The following is a 23,022-nucleotide window of genomic DNA, read 5'->3' as shown; positions in this document are numbered from 1 at the left end:
GTCTTTTTCTTGGAGGCAGCCCACTGGACACAGATATTTATTGGATTGACCGAACAGTTTATTCAGGTTTTTCTGTTATTCCAACAGATCTTTGTAAATACACTGAGGTCATCCTAACTGACCATCATCGTTTGATTTTTGTGGGCACAGAGCTGGTGGATGGCCCTACTGTCTCAGAATTACTATATGCAGAGTCCACCTGCACTTGGTCTGCTGCCTGAGGTGCCACCTCAGGGAGCCTCCCCTCAGCTGTTCCCCCAGAAATACAACTGGGACAAGGTGACTCGTCCCACGCTTTGTGCCTGCCTGCACCTCGGCCCTGTCAACTGCAACAAGAATTACGGTAGCCATGCCAACAACCTGGGCCTCAGTGTAACAACATGGTGAAGAGATTTTTGAGGCAAGACAACGTAGATTCAAGCTCCGATTCAGTCACTTCCTGGGATGGGGTGATTTTTGTTGCATTCAAGTTCATTCATCTGGGAAATGAGAAAGAACATCAGTACTTATTTTGGAGTTCAAATTCAAAAAGATTGCATGCATAAAGCATTAAAACAGGGACTTCCAAACTGTGATATAAAAGTGAATTTGAGTACAACTTAACACCAGTTATCAAAGAAAGTATTTTCAGTTGGGAACAAAGAACACATCTCACTTTCTCTGCAAGATCTTCACGCTCTGAATGTGAACACAACACTGAGAAACAGCAGGATGACTTGCAGACATCTGGCACTGGAGACTAGTTCCCTGTCACAAAATACAGTTGGAATCCATAGTCATTCCCTTCACTGTGTTCTTGTGCAACTCTACTCACTTGACTTTCAAGCACCTGATCACAGCCAACTCCCAAATTAAACATTTCATTTCACCATTTTGCCATTTCAGTTTTTTCATGGAAGTGAACCCCACCCCTAAAGAAACTCAGCTTCTTCGTGTTTATGCTGCATCTACTTTGTACACATCATGGCATTTATGAGCATATTCAGGTCACAAAAGTTTGAAAACAACCCACTGATTCATACATACCTTGGTGTAAAGAGGACAGCTTCTGGGAGCACATGTTTATTTACCAGGTGGGATGCTGACCAACCCATGAATCAATGAATAAGGCCAAAGAGATCTTTAACATTTACGTCTGAAGACCAGTGGGCCCTGACTGCAGGAGTCTGACAGGAATGGGGAAAACAGAGACTTCACTCTTAACAGGTGCAGACGAAGCCTCATGCACACTGAGGGGAAGCTGAGATGAAGGGCAAAACACAATCTTTTGCTAGGATCCTGGATGGTGAGAGCTGCCTGCTGGTCTTGAAGGATCCCCGGGGGGTAGGGGGTGGGCTGTGGCTCACCGAGGGGACACAGATCCTGAAGGCAGAACTATGAGAGAGCACTCCTCTGCATGAGGTCTCCATCTTGGCCTGACACTGGCTCCACTCAGAACCTGTAGGCTACAGAAATGGGACCCCTAAGGCCAAAGGATGAAAGGGCCAGGATGCGACCCTAACCATCAGCAGACAGGATGTCCAAAGGCTTCCTGTACACATGCCTTTCGACAAACTCTAACCACAAAAGTGTGAAGACCCAGTTCTAACCACCACTGTGCAGGCACAAGCCTCCAGACCAGCCTCACCCAGCAGTGTTGTTGTTCAGCCACTCAGTCGTGTTCGACTCTTTGTGACCTGATGGACTGCAGCACGCCAGGCTTCCCTGTCCTTCAACATCTCCTGGAGTTTGCTCAAACTCATATCCATTGAGTTGGTGATGTCATCCAAACCTCTAGTCCTCTGTCGCCCCCTTTTCCTCCTGTCCTCAATCTTTCCCAGCATCAGGGTCTTTTCCAATAAATCAGCTCTTCACATTAGAGGGCGGCCACCAAAAGAAAGAAAAGTAGAGTCCCACAGCTTGAAAACCGAGTCCGCAAATACACATGGACACCACCCTGGGATTAGATGTCTTATGGCCCTTGGATCGGGAGAAGGATGCCTGGGATATCTCCTGCAGGGGGCCACTTCTCCAAGGTCAAGAAACGTAACTACACTACCAGATAGATTAAAGTACAAGTAGAAATTTACACAAAACGAGGTGACAGAGGGATATGTTTCAGAGGGAAGAACAAGACAAAACCCCAGAAGAACTAAGTAACGTGGAGATAGACAATCTACCTGAAAGAGTTCAGAGTAATGGTAGTAAACATGACCAAAGAACTTGGGAGAAGAATGCACGACCTGAGAAATGAGAAGTCTTTAGCGAAGACTTAGAAAATATAACAACCAACGAAACAGAACTGAGGAATATAGTAAATGAAAACAAACAAACAAACAAACAAAAACACAAAACCCCAAAAAACAGAAACTAAAATGAATCAGAACAGGCTAAATGAGGCAGAAAACACATCAGTGAGCTAGAAGAAAAAGCACTGAAAATCACCACTACTGAACAGAATAAAAAATAATAAAAGCAGGACATTTAAAGAGATCTCTGGGATAAGAAGCCATTAGTATTTGCCCTGTAGGAGTCCCAGAAGAAGACAGGAAAGATCTTAGGAGGAGAAAACAGCTGAAACCACTCTAACCTGGGAAAGGAAACAGTCACCCAAGTCTAAGAAACATCAAGAGCCCATATCTAAATAAAAACTTCATAGTAAGGACAAGCCAAAAATCTGTAATAGATACATAATCAAAATGCACATGAAAATACCCTCAACATCCTGAGACTGTCCACTGTGTCAGGCTCCTTGGTACACCCATTTACCAGGTTGAATTCTGCCCAATGCATCAATCATTCAATAAAGCTAATTAGGGACTTCCCCAATGGTTCAGTGGTTAAGAATCTGCCTTTCAATGCAGAGGATACAGGTTCCATCCTTGGTCTGAGAAGATTCCACATACCACAGGGCAATTAACAGCATGTGCTGCAGCTACTGAGTCCATGCTTTAGAGCCTGTGAGCTGCAACTACTGAGTCCTCGCATCTAGAGACTGTGCTCCCCAACAAGAAAAGCCAACACTCACAGCAACTAGAGAAAGCTTACACGCAGCAACAGCACAGCCAAAAATAAAAAAAAAAAGAAAAAGCAAATTAAACCTTCAAGTTTATTTGATGCAATTTTTGCACATTAATGGAAGTCAGTCTAAAATGCACTGCTGTGCTATTTGGATTACAGTCACATGAATGCTCTGCTATAGAGTGTAAAGAGAGTAACTTTAGTTAAAAATTTTGACTATGTAACCTCCAAATTTCATGTTGTTTGATTCCATGGTGACAAGAAATTGTTCTATATTTATTTAAACCTGAGAGCCTAATGCTGCCTTCTTAGCTGCTGTTATAAAGTACTGAAGTGAGATAAAACTGTTGATGGAATAAACACAATTCATCCAGGGCTGTTTCAGAAGTGTTTATATTTTATTCACGGAAACAGGAAACCTTGATACATTCACAATGTAGTTCTTTGAATACAACAGTAGCAAATGGTAATGACAGCTGTTAAATGTGATTCATACACATACACATACACATATTATCCTGGTTCCAATCAAATTTGATGTTCAAAATAATTGCTCTGTGTCAGGGGACGTTCAACTTTAAGGGATCCAATATGTTATTTTCTTTTTGTGTGTCCCGTTTCTCAAGAACTCTTATTCCTTACCAGTTCCTGGAAATTAGGAATCAGCAAAGCTTCACGCAGTTCTCAGGACTGAGATCATGAGAAAGGGCACCTGCTTGCACTCCTTTCAGTGACTCCCTCCAGTGACCTTTTACTTAAAGGTAATCTATTCAGTTATGCCCCTCTTCTTCAGGCTTTGGAATGCTTTCTGGCCCTTTGAAGATTGTTATTTGCTTGGCTTTGTTTTTCCTCAATTATTTTACTGCCTAAAGCTGCCCTGTATGAAGATATAGAAATATGCGTTTCTGCAAATAAAGCACCCTTGTTTCACTCGAGACCTGGGTTCCCTGCGTCCTTCTTCTCGTTGACTCCAGTCCCCAGGTCCCCGTCTACAAAGACCGTGACAAGTGGCGCCTGAACAGGGACCTAGTGAATGCCCTAGGCAAGCGGATGGAGTGACTGTTAGGACCTATGGAGGTCGGTAAGTGCAGGGTTATAGGACAAATGGCTGGAAAGCCCCACCACTTTTCTGCTTTATCATTTATTTAAGGTTCAAGGACTTTCAGTTTTGTGTTAACAGATAGAGCCTTGTCTCCAAACAGTGGTTAAATATAATCCCTGGTTCCCTGATGAAGGCAGTTTCAATTTAGAAATTTGGAACTGGGTTAAAGAAAATGTTGAACAAGCTGCAAGATGGGGAGAAAATATTCCAATAAATTTCTGGCCCTTGTGGGCCCTCATTAAAGCCGTGATCTTGCCATTTCAAGGCAGTTCTAGCCCCCCTGGTATTTGTCTACAAGCGGAATGCTCATTATACGAATATAAATTAGATGATAAGACTTTACAGAAGGCCCAATTACAGAAACATAAAATGTTTCAAAACTTTCCCACAATCCCTGCTCTGGCTGTCCCAAGCACTCCTCCTCCTCCTCTTGTAACGGGCACGAAACTGAAGGTCCCCTCAATTAGAGGACAAAAGTAATCTGACGATGATTCTTCTGATGCTCTCTTTGACACTAAAGCCAACAATGCTTCTTTTGATGACAATGATAAGTCCCTAACACACACTTATATTTATGAAAACAGATGATCCACTCATTCTCCTTCACGACAAAGGCTTTCTGGTTTACTGGCTTTGCAATCTCAAGTCTCTGAGGCCGATGATCTTTTTGCCTTTCCTGTGTTAGGAAATGTTTATGCTCAAGGGCAACTAACACCACAATACGAAGGCATTGATTTTTTTCACATGCAACAGATGAAAAAGGCTGTAACTATGTACGGCCCTCATTCACCTTTTACAAAAGAACTTCTAAATGCTATGGCATCTTCTATTGGAAATTTTATTCCTTATGATTGGTGAATGTTGAGAAAAGCTCTTCTTAAACCAGAAAAATATCTTCAATGGATAATGTGGTTTCATGATGTAACCCGAGATCATGTCAATTCTAACGCTCGAGCTGGCACTCCCCAAAACCAAATTATTTTTAAAATGTTAACCAGTATGGGGCAATTTAATTTGGTGAAAGCTCAGATACAATGCCCTCCTTTGTTGCATGAGCAATTGAAAGAAGTTGCCCTTGAAGCCTGGGATCGAATTACTCCTTAAGGGGGACCTAAAAGTAACTACACAAAGATATTACAAGGGCCTAATGAAGCCTAATGAAGACTAGAGATCTCTTCAAGAAAATCAGAGATACCAAAGGAATATTTCATGCAAAGATGGGCTCGATAAAGGACAGAAATGGTATAGGCCTAACAGAAGCAGAAGATATTAAGAAGAGATGGCAAGAATACACAGAAAAACTGTACAAAAAAGATCTTCACGACCCAGATAATCACGATGGTGTGATCACTGACCTAGAGCCAGACATCCTGGAATGTGAAGTCAAGTGGGCCTTAGAAAGCATCACTACAAACAAAGCTAGTGGAGGTGATAGAATTCCAGTTGAGCTATTCCAAATCCTGAAAGATGATGCTGTGAAAGTGCTGCACTCAATGTGCCAGCACATTTGGAAAACTCAGCAGTGGCCACAGGACTGGAAAAGGGCAGTTTTCATTCCAATCCCAAAGAAAGGCAATGCCAAAGAATGCTCAAACTACCGCACAGTTGCACTCATCTCACGCTAGTAAAGTAATGCTCAAAATTCTCCAAGCCAGGCTTCAGCAATATGTGAACCATGAACTTCCTGATGTTCAAGCTGGTTTTAGAAAAGGCAGAGGAACCAGAGATCAAATTGCCACCATCCGCTGGATCATGGAAAAAGCAAGAGAGTTCCAGAAAAACATCTATTTCTGCTTTATTGACTATGCCAAAGACTTTGACTGTGTGGATCACAAGAAACTGTGGAAAATTCTGAAAGAGATGGGAATACCAGACCACTTGACATGCCTCTTGAGAAATTTGTATGCAGGTCAGGAAGCAACAGTTAGAACTGGACATGGAACAACAGACTGGTTCCAAATAGGAAAAGGAGTACATCAAGGCTGTATATTGTCACCCTGTTTATTTAACTTATATGCAGAGTATATCATGAGAAATGCTGGGCTGGAAGAAACACAAGCTGGAATCAAGATTGCCGGGAGAAATATCAGTAACCTCAGATATGCAGATGACACCACCCTTATGGCAGAAAGTGAAGAGGAACTCAAAAGCCTCTTGATGAAAGTGAAAGTGGAGAGTGAAAAAGTTGGCTTAAAGCTCAACATTCAGAAAATGAAGATCATGGCATCCGGTCCCATCACTTCATGGAAATAGATGGGGAAACAGTGGAAACAGTGTCAGACTTTATTTTTCTGGGCTCCAAAATCACTGCAGATGGTGACTGTAGCCATGAAATAAAAAGACGCTTACTCCTTGGAAGGAAAGTTATGACGAACCTAGATAGCATATTCAAAAGCAGAGACATTACTTTGCTAAACAAAAGTTCGTCTAGTCAAGGCTATGGTTTTTCCTGTGGTCATGTATGGATGTGAGAGTTGGACTGTGAAGAAGGCTGAGCGCCAAAGAATTGATGCTTTTGAACTGTGGTGTTGGAGAAGACTCTTGAGAGAGTCCCTTGGACTGCAAGGAGATCCAACCAGTCCATTCTGAAGGAGATCAGCCCTGGGATTTCTTTGGAAGGAATGATGCTAAAGCTGAAACTCCAGTACTTTGGCCACCTGGTGCGAAGAGTTGACTCATTGGAAAAGACTCTGATGCTGGGAGGGATTGGGGGCAAGAGGAGAAGGGGACGACAGAGGATGAGATGGCTGGATGGCATCACTGACTCGATGGATGTGAGTCTCAGTGAACTCCGGGAGTTGGTGTTGGATAGGGAGGCCTGGCGTGCTGTGATTCATGGGGTCGCAAAGAGTCGGACACAACTGAGCGACTGATCTGATCTGAATGAAGCCTATGGTGATTTTTTAACTAGACTGGAAGTTGCTATCTCCCATCATGTTGACGGAGAAGAGACAAGAGTGCAATTAGAAAAACTACTTGCATATGAGAATGCGAATCAGGAGTGTTAAAGAGCCATCACTCCGATTCGTGAGACCGGGAATGTTATTATTCGAAGGCTTGTCGCAACTTAGGATCAGAAACTCAGACAATGCAAATGTTAGCTGAAGCAATGGCTGCTGCCTTTAAAAAGGGGAATGAAGGATGTTTTGTTTGTGGAGATAAGAGCCATTTAAAAAAGAACTGCCCTAAAAAAACACACAGAAAAAATTAAAACTACTAAAAAACCTCCAGGAGTCTGCCCTCAATGTCATAAAGGGGTACATTGGGCTAAAAATATCGATCTAAGTATGATGTTGAAGAGAACCCTATTTCAGGAAATTCAAAGATGGGGACTCCACGGGTGGGTCCCCATCAACAAAAACCAGGGGCAATCGCCATCTTTTCCCTCAAACCTTCAACATCCAGCAATGCTGCCATCAATATACCAGCCCTAAATGATTTTCTTCTCTTTCCTCAAGCAGTCCCTTCTAGAATACCTACCAGACTTTATGGACCCCTACCCCCACAAACCTTTGGCCTTATACTTGGCCAATCTAGTCTAACTTCTAAAGAAATGGCTATCCACCCTGAAATAATTCATTCAGATTATAAAAAAAAATTTCAAAGTATGATGTCATCTCAGATACTATGACAATTCAAAAAGGGGGACAAAATTGCCCAATTACTTCTTTTACCTTACATTTCTATTAACTCCTCTAATGGTATAAGGACAGGTGGATTTGGTAGTACAGATGAAAAGCAATCCTTATGGACATCAACAGTATTTGAATGTGCACGACCAAATATAAATATGAAAATTAATGGCAAAAGATTTTCTGGTCTTCTTGATACTGGATCTGATATTACCATTATTTCCAAACATTTGTGGCCCAAATCTTGGCCTATACAGGAAATTTCTCAGCAAATTGAAGGGATTTCTCAAACCAAAATACAAGAGGTTTATATATGAGGGACCAGAAGGCCAGCCTGCAACATTACGACCTTATGTGATGGATGCACCCCTTAATTTAATAGGAAGACATTTACTTATGCAATGGCAAACTCAAATATACATTCCACATTTTTCCTTTGGGCCACTGCTCATTTAACAAACAATACAATTATTAAAATAACTTGGAAAAATGATAAGCCTATTTAGACAGAGCAGTGGCCCCTTGCAAAAGAGAAAGAGGCTGCTAAGGAACTTATAGATACACAATTGAAATTAAAACATATTGAGGAATCTTGTTCCCCTTGGAATTCTCCCATTTTTGTAATAAAAAAGAAATCTGGCAAATGGCGTCTTTTAACAGATCTTCGAAAAGTTAATACATCTATGAAACCTATGGGTGCATTACAACTAGGAATTCCATCACTTACCACTTACTCCTCAAAACTGGAATATTATTATTATAGATTTACTGGATTGCTTTTTTACTATACCTTTACACCCTCTAGACCGAGAGATTTGCTTTCTTTCTTCCTTATCATAATCATATTGGGCCTCATAAACGTTATCAATGGACTGTGTTGTTTCAAGGAATGATGAATTCTCCCACCATGTGTCAATATTATGTAGCCAAAGCTCTTGAACCTGTGAGAAAACAATTTCCTGACTTTCTTGTTATTCATTATATGGATGATACATTGTTTTCAGCTCCATCTATTTTAGAAACTCAACAGATGTTTGACATAGCTCAACAATGCTTAAAAGCTTCTAAATTAATCAAAGCCCCTGAAAAGATTCAAACATCTACACCTTACTATTACGTAAGATTTGTTAATAGACAACATATTACTCCCCAACTAATACAGATTTATGTTAATAAACTATCAACCTTGAATGATTTTCAAAAACTTTTAGGCGATATAAATTGGATTATACCCTCTTTAGACATTACAAATTATCAACTAACTAATTTATTTAACACTTTAAAAAGAGATCCGGATTTAAATAGCCCTCGTTCACTTTAACAAGAGGCACGAGAAAAACTCTGTTTAATACAAACTAAATTGCAAAAACAATTTCTTACTCGTATTAGACTTGATTTACCTCTAGAATTATTTATACTCCCCTCTCCCCATTCTCCCACAGGACTTCTTACCCAACAAGCATACCCAATAGAATGGATCTATACCCATTTCAGAGGGACAAGGTCACTTACACTCTATCTTGAGCACTCTAATCATTATCAATGGAAGAAATAGAGCTAAGGCTATAATTGGCCCCAATCCTCATAAAATTGTAGTACCTATTAATAAATATCAATTTGAGAATGCATATAGATGGGACTAAAAACACCAAAGCCTCATTCTGATCTCTCAAAGAATATAATGTCTTTTATACTAAATTTCACTCTGCTCAACAAATCTAATCATATGCTCTCATTCACGTTATTCACATACATACTTATTCTATTAATATAGTTTCTGACTCCTTATATTCAGTTTTTGTATTAAGAAATATAGAAACTTCTACCATAAATTCTAATCATTCTATTATCCAACCACTTTTTCTTGAACTACAATCTATTGTTAAGAACCACACTCCCCCTATTTATATTACCTGTATTCAAACACATTCTTGTCTTCCTGGCCCTATGGCTCATGGTAATGACAAACTGATAAACTTCTCTCTCTTGCTACTCCTGAAGAGCATCATGCTCTATTACACAATAATGCTGGCTCATTACATCAAATTTGGAAAATTCCATACCGACATGCTAAAGAAATCATTAATAATTGCTCTACTTGAAGGCCCTTACATCTTCGACCCATTGCACAAAGTATCAATCCTCGAGGATTACAACCCAATGAACTATGGCAAATGGATGTAACTCATTGCCCTGAACTTTCTCCCTCTTCCTTCTTACATATCTCAATCGGTACGAGTTTTTCTTTTATATGGGCCACACCTCCCCAAGGTGAAACTACACAACATGTTATTACTAACCTATTAACTTGCCACTCCAGTGTTCTTGCCTGGAGAATCTCAGGGACGGGGGAGCCTGGTGGGCTGCCGTCTATGGGGTCACACAGAGTCGGACACGACTGAAGTGACTTAGCAGCAGCAGCGGCAGTAACTTGCTTTACAATAATGGGAACACCTAGTTCTATAAGAACAGACAATGGCCCTACCTATATTTCTAGGCAATTCAAACAATTTTTACAATCATTTTCTATTAAACATATTACAGATATTCCTTATAATCCACAAGCACAGGGCATAGTTGAACGAGCACATCACACACTGAAACTACAAATAAAAAAAAATTTTTAAAGGGGAATACACAGGAACATGTGTATTTTCCTTATCTGTTATGGTCTTTACAGACCGGGACCTGGGGACTGGAGTAGATGAAAAGAAGGCGAAGAAAAGAAGGATGTGGGACACCCAAATCTCGAGTGAAACAAGCGTACTTTATTTGCAGAAACGCGTGTTTATATATCTTCAATAAAATGATTACTCAGCCATTAAGAATGAAATTCCATGAGTTGCAACAAAATGGATAGTCCTGTAAGTAAAAGGTCACTGAAGAGAGTCACTGAAGGGAGTCACTAAAGGGAATCCAAGCAGGTGCTCTTTCCCATGATCTCAGTTCTGAGAATTGCATGCAGCTCTGCTCGTTCCTGTTTCCCAGAACTGATAAGGAACAGAGAGTCCTTGAGAAATGGCACACAAAGGAAGAAAAAACAACATACTGGATTCCTTAAAGTAGAACATCCCCTAACAATTCCCCCCTTTATTATTTTTTCATAATTGGGGGTGACTGTGGATACTTTTGTGAAAAAGGCTCTGACCAATTGAATTTGTTTAGTTTGAACAATTTTAGTTGAAAGGCTTTGGTATACTACAAATATAATCACCAGGATAATTGTCAGCATTACAGTTCCAGATCCAATACTATGTGTAATGCTTTGAAACCATCCTCGAGGGTCTAGCCCAGATAATTGATCAGCTAGCTGTTCAGCTAAGGTTTTCAAACTGTTGGAAGAGGGTAGACTCTTAGAGAAGGTTTCAAAGATTTCCTTTTGTAATAATTGTACATTTAAGGAAGCATTATCATGTATATCTTGCAAATGAAATTTGATTTGTTCCCAATAGTAGGCACTATAGTTGAACCAAATAGGGGTAATACAAAATTGAGTAGAATTCCAGTCAAATTTTAGTATAACTTGTTTTTGTAAATCTATTAATTGATCTCTGACCCATTGGATGGCTGTTTTTATTTCCTGTATTTCATCTTGAACTTCCTCATTTATCTGCGCCTGAGTGGTCCACATAGTATAAGCATCTTTGGTCCAATTTTGAATAAAGGTGTGTGTTTGAATTCAGGTTTGTAAAGCAATGTCTGCAACAGTGATAGTAGTGCAAATAGCTATTAATCCCCAAATGCCAAGAATTAACCATCCAATGAATCGTTTAGATCATTGAAGTAATTTAGTAAGTAGCAGGGAGGCAAGTCTTGCCATAGGACCCTCTTCCCACGGTCGTTGGAGATCTACTGGCAACCATAGATTACGTCGAGATCAAAGAATCAAAAGAGATTCGTTTTTCAAAGAAACACAGGAATTAAGACAATTATACAATCTGCAATCTATACAAGTCACAGGACGTAAAGTCTTATTAAACTGCAAGTTCCCTATAGCTATAACAAAAGGAAGGGGGACACAAGCTTGTATGAAATATGAAAGATTATAACAAAAGGAATAGTTACTATGACTACAGCTGGTCCCCATGAAATATCCACTCCAAGTTCCAAGTTCTTCGGTGCTCACGGCAAGTTTCCAGATGTCCCATTGTTCAGGCCTAATCTGTTTATTGAGGACGAATCAAGGGTGAGGGGGTGCCATTCCACCGTCAAGCCAGCCAAGAAGTCCTTTGTCATGGTAATGTTCCATCGTAGCATAACCTTCTATGCTACTTGAGTAGCATAATCACATACAGTGCTGTTAATATCATCTGAGCAGTTAGACAACCACATACCATGGGGTCCCGAATCAACAATGGTGTAATTGGCCCCAAACATTAATTTCCCTGATTTAGCTTGACATCTGTCCCAATGAACAGGAGTGTATTTAAAGTTCTTATATGTAGACCCTTTGCATAATGATTTTTGTCCTTTTCCTAGCGTTTCAGTAGTGTTGACATGGTTCTCATAGAGAGAAAGGGCAGTAAACAGTCCAAGCAATCTCCGAAAGTTCTTCTTTGGAAGTAGAATGAAAGCCCATGTTTGTCGGCTAACGTTAATGTATAATTCTGCTGGACTCATGCATAGAGGAAGGACTTCATACTCGAGAGAAAAATTAGTCTCCCTTCATCCTCAGGATGAAAGGGCCCCTCCAAGCTCTGAGGAGGAGGCCTATGTACTGAGTCACTGGTGGATAAGATTGGTTCTTTATCTGTTCATTCTACAACCTGCAGTAAAGGGGGGTTGTATATATAGGCCCAGTCAGATCAGATCAGATCAGTCGCTCACTTGTGTCCGACTCTTCGCGACTCCATGAATCGCAGCATGCCAGGCCTCCCTGTCCATCACAAACTCCCGGAGTTCACTCAGACTCACCTCCATCGAATCAGTGATGCCATCCAGCCATCTCATCCTTTGTCGTCCCCTTCTCCTCTTGCCCCCAATCCCTCCCAGCATCAGAGTCTTTTCCAATGAGTCAACTCTTCACATCAGGTGGCCAAAGTACTGGAGTTTCAGCTTTAGCATCATTCCTTCCAAAGAAATCCCAGGGCTGATCTCCTTCAGAATGGACTGGTTGGATCTCCTTGCAGTCCAAGGGACTCTCAAGAGTCTTCTCCAACACCACAGTTCAAAAGCATCAATTCTTCGGCGCTCAGCCTTCCTCACAGTCCAAATCTCACATCCATACATGACCACTGGAAGAACCATAGCCATGAATAGATGAACCTTTGTTGGCAAAGTAATGTCTCTGCTTTTCAATATGCTATCTAGGTTGGTCATAACTTTCCTTCCAAGGAGCAAGTGTCTTAATTTCATGGCTGCAGTCACCATCTTCAGTGATCTGGAGCCCAAAAAATAGTGTCTCACTGTTTCCATTGTTTCCCCAACTATTTGCCATGAAGTGATGGGACCAGATGCCATGATCTTCGTTTTGTGAATGTTAAGCTTTAAGCCAACTTTTTCACTCTCCACTTTCAGTTTCATCAAGAGGCTTTTTAGTTCCTCTTCACTTTCTGCCATAAGGATGGTGTCATCTGCATATCTGAGGTTATTGATATTTCTCCTGGCACTCTTGATTCCAGCTTGTGTTTCTTCCAGTCCAGCCTTTCTTATGATAGGCCCAGTAAGTATGATTAATTAATTCAACTTGAGCAGGGGAGGCAAAGGCAAGCAAAGCAAGCATAGCAAAAAAATATTTTCTGGATTCTAAGGCATTCCCTATTGAGAAACCAGATTTTCAGCTTGATTAGTAAGGGTTTTTATTTGTCCCCAAATAGGGAGATCTTGAGGTCGATGATGTTGAGGGCGGTGCTTCTTGGAGATTTTTAGAGCCGCCATGGCCTGTGTTGGAATTTTTTCATCCCTGGGGTTTTGTCTTTTCGTCTTTATGTTGAACACCGGAGGCTCCCCTGGGGCAGATCTTCCGGAGCGGAAGCCAGTTGAGTTCGTTGGATCCATCTGGAGAAATACAAGCATACCCCTTTTCCTGAAAGATTACTTTCCCAGATTTCCATTGCTTTCAGTTCAGTTCAGTTCAGTTCAGTCGCTTAGTCGTGTCCGACTCTTTGCGACCCCATGAATCGCAGCACACCAGGCCTCCCTGTCCATCACCAACTCCCAGAGTTCACCCAGACTCACGTCCATCGAGTCAATGATGCCATCCAGCCATCTCATCCTCTGTCGTCCCCTTCTCCTCCTGCCCCTAATCCCTCCCAGCATCAGAGTCTTTTCCAATGAGTCAACTCTTCGCATGAGGTGGCCAAAGTACTGGAGTTTCAGAAGACAGGTATACTTCAATTCCTTGAAATGTTTTTCTGCTTGTGTCAAGAAATCTCCTTGCGGTAAGTTTAAAAAATTTAAAACAAAGCTGTATTAACAATAGTTATAGGATTAGAGAATATATAGTGTTGAGATCTAGTAAAATCTGCTCTGGATAAGGAAGATAGAAATTTCCTGTGTATTCCCCCTTAAAAAAAATTTTTTTTATTTGTAGTTTCAGTGTGTGATGTGCTCATTCAACTATGCCCTGTGCTTGTGGATTGTAAGGAATGTCTGTAATATGTTTAATAGAAAATGATTGTAAAAATTGTTTGAATTGCCTAGAAGTATAGGCAGGGCCATTGTCTGTTTTTATAGAGTTAAGAGTTCCTATTATTGCAAAACAAGCTAATAGGTGGGTTATGACGTGCTGTGCAGCCTCACCTCAAAGAGATGTGTCCCATATAAAAGAAGAATTTGTGTCAATACAGACATGTAGGAAAGAAGATGGGAACGTTCAGGGCAATGAGTTACATCCATTTGCCATAATTGATTGGTTTGTAATCCTCGAGGATTAACACCATGTGCAATGGGTCGAAGATGTAGGGGTCTATAAGTATAGTAATTATTAATGATTTCTTTAGCATGGCGGTATGGGATTTTTCTAAATTTGGTTTAAGGAGCCAGGATTATCGTACAATAGAGCATGTTGTTCCTCAGGAGTAGCAAAAGAAACAAATTTATCAGCTTGTTCATTACCATGAGTCATAGGGCCGGGAAGGCAGGAATGTGTTCAAATATGGGTAATATAAATGGGGGAAGTGCAGTCCCTAATAAGAGACTCTAGTTCGAGAAAAAGTTGTTGAATAATAGGTTCACTGTAATTTATAATAGAGGTTTCTATATTTCCTAATATAAAAACTGAGTATAGGGAGTCAGAGACTATATTAATTGGGTAAGGATGTAGGTGAATAACTTGAATAAGAGTATATAATTCGTTTTGTTGAGCAGAATGAAATTTAGTTCAGTTGAGTTGCTCAGTCGTGTCTGACTGCGATCACATGAACTGCAGCACGACAGGCCTCCCTGTCCATCACCACCTCCTGGAGTTCACTCAAACTCATGTCCATCGAGTTGGTGATGTCATCCAGCCATCTCATCCTTTGTTGTCCCCTTCTCTTCCTGCCCCCAATCCTTCCCAGCATCAGAATCTTTACAATGAGTCAAGTCTTCGCATGAGGTGGCCCAAGTATTGGAGTTTCAGCTTCAGCATCAGTCCTTCAATGAACACCCAGGACTGATCTCCTTTAGGATGGACTGGTTGGATCTCCTTGCAGTCCAAGGGAGTCTCAAGAGTCTTCTCCAACACCACAGTTCAAAACAATCAGTTCTTCAGCGCTCAGCTTTCTTCACAGTCCAACTCTCACATCCATACATGACCACTAGAAAAACCATAGCCTTGAGTAGATGACCTTTGTTGGCAAAGTAATGTCTCTGCTTTTTAATATGCTATCTAGGTGGGTCATAATTTTCCTTCCAAGGAGTGAACATCATTTAATTTCATGGCTGCAATCACCATCTGCAGTGATTTTGGAGCCCACAAAAAATTTAGTATAAAAGACTTTATATTCTTTGAGAGGCCAGAATTAGGCTTTGGTGTTTTTGGTCCCATCTGTATAGAAAACATCAGTTTGAGGTATAGGTTGTGATGTGACAACGCGAGAGATGATTCAGTAGTTTTGAAGAAATTTCAGAGTTTTTTAGAAGGATAATGAAATGAAATTTCTCTAAAATGTTCCAGAAAGGCTATTTGGAAATCAGTAGAAGTTTGTAGTGCATTCTCGAATTGATATTTATTAACAGGTATTACAATTTTTATGAGGACTGGAGCCAATTAGTCTTAGTTCTATTTCTCCCACTGATAATTATTAAAGCGATCAAATCAAGATAGGGCGTAAGTGACCTTGTCCTTCTAAAATGGGTATAGATCCATTCTATCGGGTGTTCTTCTTGGGCAAGAAGTCCCATCGGGGAATGGAGAGAAGGGAGTATAAAAAACTCTAGAGGTAAGTGAAGTCTAATACAACCAAGAAACTGTTTTGCAATTTACTTTGTATTAAACGAGGAGCACTTGGGGCAGGGTTGGTGGGGAAATTTTGAAATATTTTATGTTGTTCTAATTGAGCCTTTTGTAAAGTTTCATCATCTAATTCATATTCATGTAACAAGTGTTCCGCCTGTTGTCAAATATCGGGGGGAGGCTAGAATTACCTTGAAATGGCAGAATCACAGCTTTAATAAGAGCCCATATGGGCCAGAAATCTATTGGAATAGTTTTTCCCTGTCTTGAAGCTCGTTTAACATTCTCTTTAATCTGGTTCCAAATTTCTAAATTGAAACTGCCTTCATCAGGGAACCAGGGATTATGTTCAACCACTGTTCGGAGATAAGCCTCTATTCGCTAATGTGAAACCGAAAGTCCCTGAACTTTAAATAAATGATGAAGTAGAAAAGTGGTGGGTCTTTCCAGCCGTTTGTCCCATATCCTCGCACTTACCAACCTCTGTAGGTCCACAGTCACTCCGTCCGCTTCACAAGGGCATTCTCCAGGTCCCTGTTAGGGCACCACTTGTTATGGTCTTTACAGACGGGTACCTGGGGACTGGAGTCTATGAAAAGAAGGCAAAGAAAACAAAGACGCGAGGCACCCAAGTCTCCAGTGAAACAAGGGTACCTTATTTGCAGAAATGCATGCTTATATGTCTTCAATAAAATGATTATTCAGCCATTAAGAATGAAATTCCATCAGCTGCAACAAAATGGATAGTCCTGTAAGTAAAAATCACTGAAGAGAGTCACTGAAGGGAATCCAAGCAGGTGGTCTTTCCCATGATCTCAGTCCTGAGAACTGCATGCAGCACTGCTCGATCCTGTATTCCAGGCACTGGTAAGGAACAGAGTCCTTGAGAAACGGCACACAAAGAAAGAAAATGCAACATATTGGATCCCTTAAAGTTGAAGGTCCCCTGACACTTATCCAGAGCAGACTTTACTAGATTCCAATGCAATATATTCTTTAATCCTGTAACTATTGTTAATACAGCTTTATTTGTTTTAAATTTTTTAAACTTACCCCAAGGAGATATTTTGACAAAAGAGAAAATCGTTTCAAAGCATTGAAGGATAGATACCTCCCTTCCTCTGCCCATTTGGTATCAAGACAGGTTGACTAAACAATGGAAATCTGGAAAATCAATATTACAGGAAAAGGGGTATGCTTCTATTTCTCCAGATGGACCCAACAAAATCAGTTGGCTCCCTCTTCGGAAGATCCACCCCAGGGGAGCCACCGTATTTCAAAATAGAGAAGAAACGGGGAAATCTCCAGGAGGAGGAGTTTCCAGTATAAGCCATGGCGACTTGAAAAATTTCCAAGACACACCGCACTCGAGGTCATCAATCTTATGATCTCCCTACTTGGGGACAGATAAAAACCCTTACTAATCAAGCTGAAAATCTGGTTTCTCAACAGGGAATGTCTCGGAATCCTGAAAACATTTTTGTCGCTATGCTTGCTTTTCCTTCCCCTGCTCAGACTGACTTGATTAATCACACTTATTGGCTTTAAATACCTAACCCTCCTTTATTGCAGGTTGTAGAATGGACAGATATAGGACCAGTCGTATCCAGTAATGACTTAGTACCTATGGCTCCTCCTTGGAGCTTGGAGGGGCCCTCTCATCCTGAGGAAGAAAGATTAATTAACATTTCTCTAGGCTATGAAATCCTTCCTTTATGCATGGGCCCAGCAGAATTATGTATTAATGTTAGTCAACAAACGTGGGCTTTCATCCTGCCTCCAAAAAAGAACTTCCGCACATTGTTTAGACTGTTTACTGCCCTGTCCTTTTATGAGAACCATGTCAATACTACCAAAACTCTAGGGAAAGGACAAAAGTTGGAATGTAAGGGGTTTACTTATAAGGATTTTAAATATACTCCTATTTATTGAGATAGATGTCAAGCTAAATCATGGAAATTAATGTTTGTGGCCAATTACACCATTGTTGATTGGGGACCCTATGGTATGTGGTTATCTAACTGCTCAGATGACATTAACAGTACTATGTGTGATTATGTTACTCAAGTAACATGGAAGATTACCAACAGTTCAATGGACAAAGAATTCCTTGGCTGGCTTGATGGCGGAATGGCACCTCATTGCCCTCAAATTGTCCTCAATAAACGAATTGGGCCTGAACAATGGGACATCTGGAAACTTGCTACAAATACTGAAAAACTTGGAACTTGGACTGGCTAGTTCATAGGGACCAGTCATAGTCATGGTAACTATTCCTGCCATTATAATCATTCATATTTTATACAAGCTTGTGTTCCCCTTCCTTTTGTTATTGCCATAGGAAACTTACAATTCAATAAGACTTTACGTTCTGTGACTTGTATAGATTGCACATTGTTTACTTGTCTTAAATCCTCTATTTCTCAAAAAAAAACAAAAAACGAATCCCTTTTGATTCTTCGATCTCGACATAGTCTGTGGTTGCCAGTACATCTCCAACGACCCTGGAAAGAAAAGAGGGTCCCATGGCAAGACTTATCTCTCAGTTACTCACTAAATTATCCCGACGATCTAAGTGATTCATTGGATGATTGATTCTTGGCATTTGGGGTTTAATAGCCATTTACACCATTGCTGCTGTCGCAGACATTGCTTTACAAACTTCAATTCAAACACAAAACTTTATTCAAAACTGGACTAAAGATGCTCATAGTATATGGGACACAGGTTCAGATAGATGAAAAAGTTCAAGATAAAATTCAGGATTTAAAAAGAGCCATCCAATGGACTGGAGATCAATTAATAGATTTACAAAAACAAGTATTATTAAATTGCAATTGGAATTGTACTCAATTTTGTATCACTCCTCTTGGGTTCAACCATAGTGCTTACAATTGGGAACAAACCAAATTGCATTTGCAAGATACACATAATAACGCTTCCTTAAATGTACAGCCTGCCACCACCATCTTGAATTGAGTGTCGTGTGCAGCACATCTGTACACCGCCCTCCGAATTGAGGCATCTGTGCAGTCATTCTGCACCAGGAACTCTGGCTTGAGGTCTGAAACGTTAGAAACCTCACCATGTGACTCTCTATGAGTGAGTGAAACTAAGCACAGAGGAAAAAGGGGGAAAAAGGTGTGTGTGGGGGGGGCATGGATTTGACTCTACGTTGGGGAACTAACTGCTCCATCACCAGGCTGCAACAGCACAGGAGCAGCCTAGAGGAGCTACCACACATCCAAGGTCAGGGGCGGCAGCCAAGAGGAGCTACCCCATGCCCGAGGTCAGGGCGGTGGCCATAATGAGCGACCCTACAGCCAAGGAGTGGTGGCTGAGCAGGTGCAGGGGGGCCGAGAGGAGCTATTCCATGTTCAAGGTCAGGAGGGGTGGCCGTGAGGAGATACCCCTCATCCAAGGTAAGGAGCACCGGCTGTGCTTTGCTGGAGCAGTCATGAAGAGATACTACACATCCAAGGTAAGAGAAACCCAAGTAAGACAGTAGGCACTGAGAGAGGGCATCAGAGGGCAGACACTCTGAAACCACAATTACAGACAACTATCCAGTCTAATCACACAGACCACAGCCTTGTCTAACTCAGTGAAACTAAACCATGCTGTGTGGGGCCACCCAAGATGGGCAGGTCATGGTGGAGAGGTCTGACAGAATGTGGTCCACTGGAGAAGGGAATGGCAAACCACTTCAGTATTCTTGCCTTGAGAACCCCGTGAACAGTATGAAAAGGCAAAATGATAGGATACTGAAAGAGGATCTCCCTGGGTTGGTAGGTGGCCAATATGCTACTGGAGATCAGTGGAGAAATAACTCCAGAAATAAAGGGATGGAGCCAAAGAAAAAACAATACCCAGCTGTGGATGTGACTGGTGATAGAAGCAAGGTTCAATGCTGTACAGAGCAATATTGCATAGGAACCTGGAATGTCAGGTCCAGGAATCAAGGCAAATTGGAAGTGGTCAAATAGGAGATGGCAAGAGTGAATGTCGACATTCTAGGAATCAGCAAACTAAAATGGACTGGAATGAGTGAATTTAACTCAGATGACCATTATATCTACTACTGTGGGTAGGAATCCCTTGGAAGAATTGGAGTAGCCATCATGGTAAACAAGAGAGTCTGAAATGCAGTACTTGGATGCAATCTCAAAAACGACAGAATGATCTCTGTTTGTTTCCAAGGCAACCATTCAATATCACGGTAATCCAAGCCTATGCCCAAACCAGTAAGGCTGAAGAAGCTGAAGTTGAACGGTTCTATGAAGAGCTCTAAGACCTTTCAGAACTAACACCCAAAAAAGATGTCCTTTTCATTATAGGGGGTTGGAATGCAAAAGTAGGAAGTTAAGAAACACCTGGAATAACAGGCAAATTTGGCCTTGGAATACGGAATGAAGCAGGGTAAAGACTGATAGAGTTTTGCTAAGAGAACGCACTGGTCATAGCAAACACCCTCTTCCAACAACAAGAGAAGACTCTACACATGGACATCACCAGATGGTCAACACTGAAATCAGATTGATTATATTCTTTGCAGCCAAAGATGGAGAAACTCTATTCAGTCAGCAAAAAAAAAAAAAGAAAAAGACCAGGAGCTGACTGTGGCTCAGATCATGAACTCCTTATTGCCAAATTCAGACTGAAATTGAAGAAAGTAGGGAAAACCACAAGACCATTCAGGTATGACCTAAATCAAATCCCTTATGATTATACAGTGGACGTGAGAAATAGATTTAATGGACAAGATCTGATAGAGAGAGTGCCTGATGAACTATGGATGGAGGTTCGTGACACTGTACAGGAGACAGAGATCAAGACCATCCCCATGGAAAAGAAATGCAAAAAAGCAAAATGGCTGTCTGAGGCCTTACAAATAGCTCTGAAAAGAAGAGTGAAAATCAAAGGAGAAAAGGAAAGATATAAGCATCTGAATGCAGAGTTCCAAAGAATAGCAAGGAGAGATAAGAAAGCCTTCTTCAGCGATCAATGCAAAGAAATAGAGGAAAACAACAGAAAGGGAAAGACTAGAGATCTCTTCAAGAAAATTAGAGATACCAGGGGAACATTTCATGCAAAGATGGGTTCGATAAAGGACAGAAATGGAATGCACCTAACATGAGCAGAAGATACTAAGAGGTGGCAAGAATACACAGGAGAACCGTAAAAAAAAGAGCTTCATGACCCAGATAATCACGATGGTGATCATTCACCTAGAGCCAGAAATCCTGGAATGTGATCAAGTGGGCCTTTGAAAGCATCACTACGAACAAAGCTAGTGGAGGTGATGGAATTCCAGTTGAGCTATTTCAAATCCTGAAAGATGATGCTGTGAAAGTGCTGCATTCAATATGCCTGAAAATTTGGAAAACTCAGCAGTGGCCACTGGACTGGAAAAGGTCGGTTTTCATTCCAATCCCAAAGAAAGGCAATGCCAAAGAATGCTCAAACTACCACACAATTGCACTCATCTCACACGCAAGTAAAGTAATGCTCAAAATTCTCCAAGCCAGGCTTCAGCAGTACGTGAACCGAGAACTTTCAGATGTTCAAGCTGGTTTTAGAAAAGGAACCAGAGATCAAATTGCCAACATCCGCTGCATCATGGAAAAAGCAAGAGAGTTCCAGAAAAGCATCTATTTCTGCTTTATTGACTATGCCAAAGCCTTTGACTGTGTGGATCACAATAAACTGTGCAAAACTCTGAAAGAGATGGGACTACCAGAGCACCTGATCTGCCTCTTGAGAAACCTGTATGCAGGTCAGGAAGCAACAGTTAGAACTGACATGAACAACAGACTGGTTACAAATAGGAAAAGGAGTCTGTCAAGGCTGTATATTGTCACCATGCTTATTTAACTTATATGCAGAGTACATCATGAGAAACGCCGGTCTGGAAGAAGCACAAGCTGGAATCAAGATTGCCAGGAGAAATATCAATAATCTCAGAAATGCAGATGACACCACCCTTATGGCAGAAAGTGAAGAGGAACGAAAAAGCCTCTTGATCAAAGTGAAAGTGGAGAGTGAAAAAGTTGGCTTAAAGCTCAACATTCAGAAAACGAAGATCATGGCATCTTGTCCCATCACTTCATGGGAAATAGATGGGGAAACAGTGGAAACAGTGTCGGACTTTATTTTTTTGGGCTCCAAAATCACTGCAGATGGTGACTGCAGCCATGAAAGAAAAAGACGCTTACTCCTTGGAAGGAAAGTTATGACCAACCTAGAGAGCATATTAAAAGGCAGAGATAATACTTTGCCGACAAAGTTCCCTCTAATCAAGGCTATGGTTTTACCAGTGGTCATGTATGGATGTGAGAGTTGGACTGTGAAGAAAGCTGAGTGCCGAAGAATTGATGTTTTTGAACTGTGGTGTTGGAGAAGACTCTTGAGAGCCCCTTGGACTGCAAGATCCAACCAGTCCATCCTAAAGGAGATCAGTCCTGGGTGTTCATTGAAGGACTGACGCTAAAGCTGAAACTCCAATACTTTGGCAACCTCATGTGAAGAGCTGACCCATTGGAAAAGACCCTCATGCCAGGAGGGATTGGGGGCAGGAGGAGAAGGGGACGACAAAGGATGAAATGGCTGGATGGCATCACCGACTTGATGGACATGAGTCTGAGTGAACTCCAGGAGTTGGTGATGGACAGGGAGGCCTGGAGTGCTGCAATTCACGGGGTTGCAAAGAGTCGGACACGACTGAGCGACTGAACTGAACTCAACTGAAATGTGTACAATTGTTGCAAAAGGAAATCCTTGAAACCTTCTCTCAGAGTCTACCCTCTTCCAACAGTTTGGAAACCTTAGCTGAACAGCTAGCTGATCAATTATCTGCGCTAGACCCTTGAAGATGGCTTCAAAGCATTACACATAGTATTGGATCTGGAACT

General features: G+C 41.2%; 1 long non-coding RNA gene across 4 annotated transcripts in view; it reads left to right on the top strand.

Moving 5' to 3' along the window:
* Positions 1-3,935, top strand: part of LOC147354459 (uncharacterized) — a 31,230-nt gene extending 27,295 nt beyond the window's left edge. For 2 of the 4 annotated variants that reach the window (XR_015146429.1, XR_015146443.1), the window contains exon 6: positions 3,646-3,935. This is a non-coding gene — a long non-coding RNA (uncharacterized LOC147354459). Of the gene's footprint in view, positions 1-87; positions 3,374-3,645 lie in introns of those variants that run through there. The other 2 variants (XR_015146445.1, XR_015146431.1) reach the window with 1 other exon arrangement.
* The last annotated feature ends 19,087 nt before the right edge of the window (positions 3,936-23,022 follow it).

Source organism: Bos grunniens, chromosome 18 (genome assembly GCF_055505025.1).
Source record: "Bos grunniens cultivar Pamir isolate PY7600 chromosome 18, Bosgru_T2T1.0, whole genome shotgun sequence".
NCBI classification, from domain to species: Eukaryota; Metazoa; Chordata; class Mammalia; order Artiodactyla; family Bovidae; genus Bos; species Bos grunniens.
This window is presented reverse-complemented; position numbering and strand designations above follow the sequence as displayed.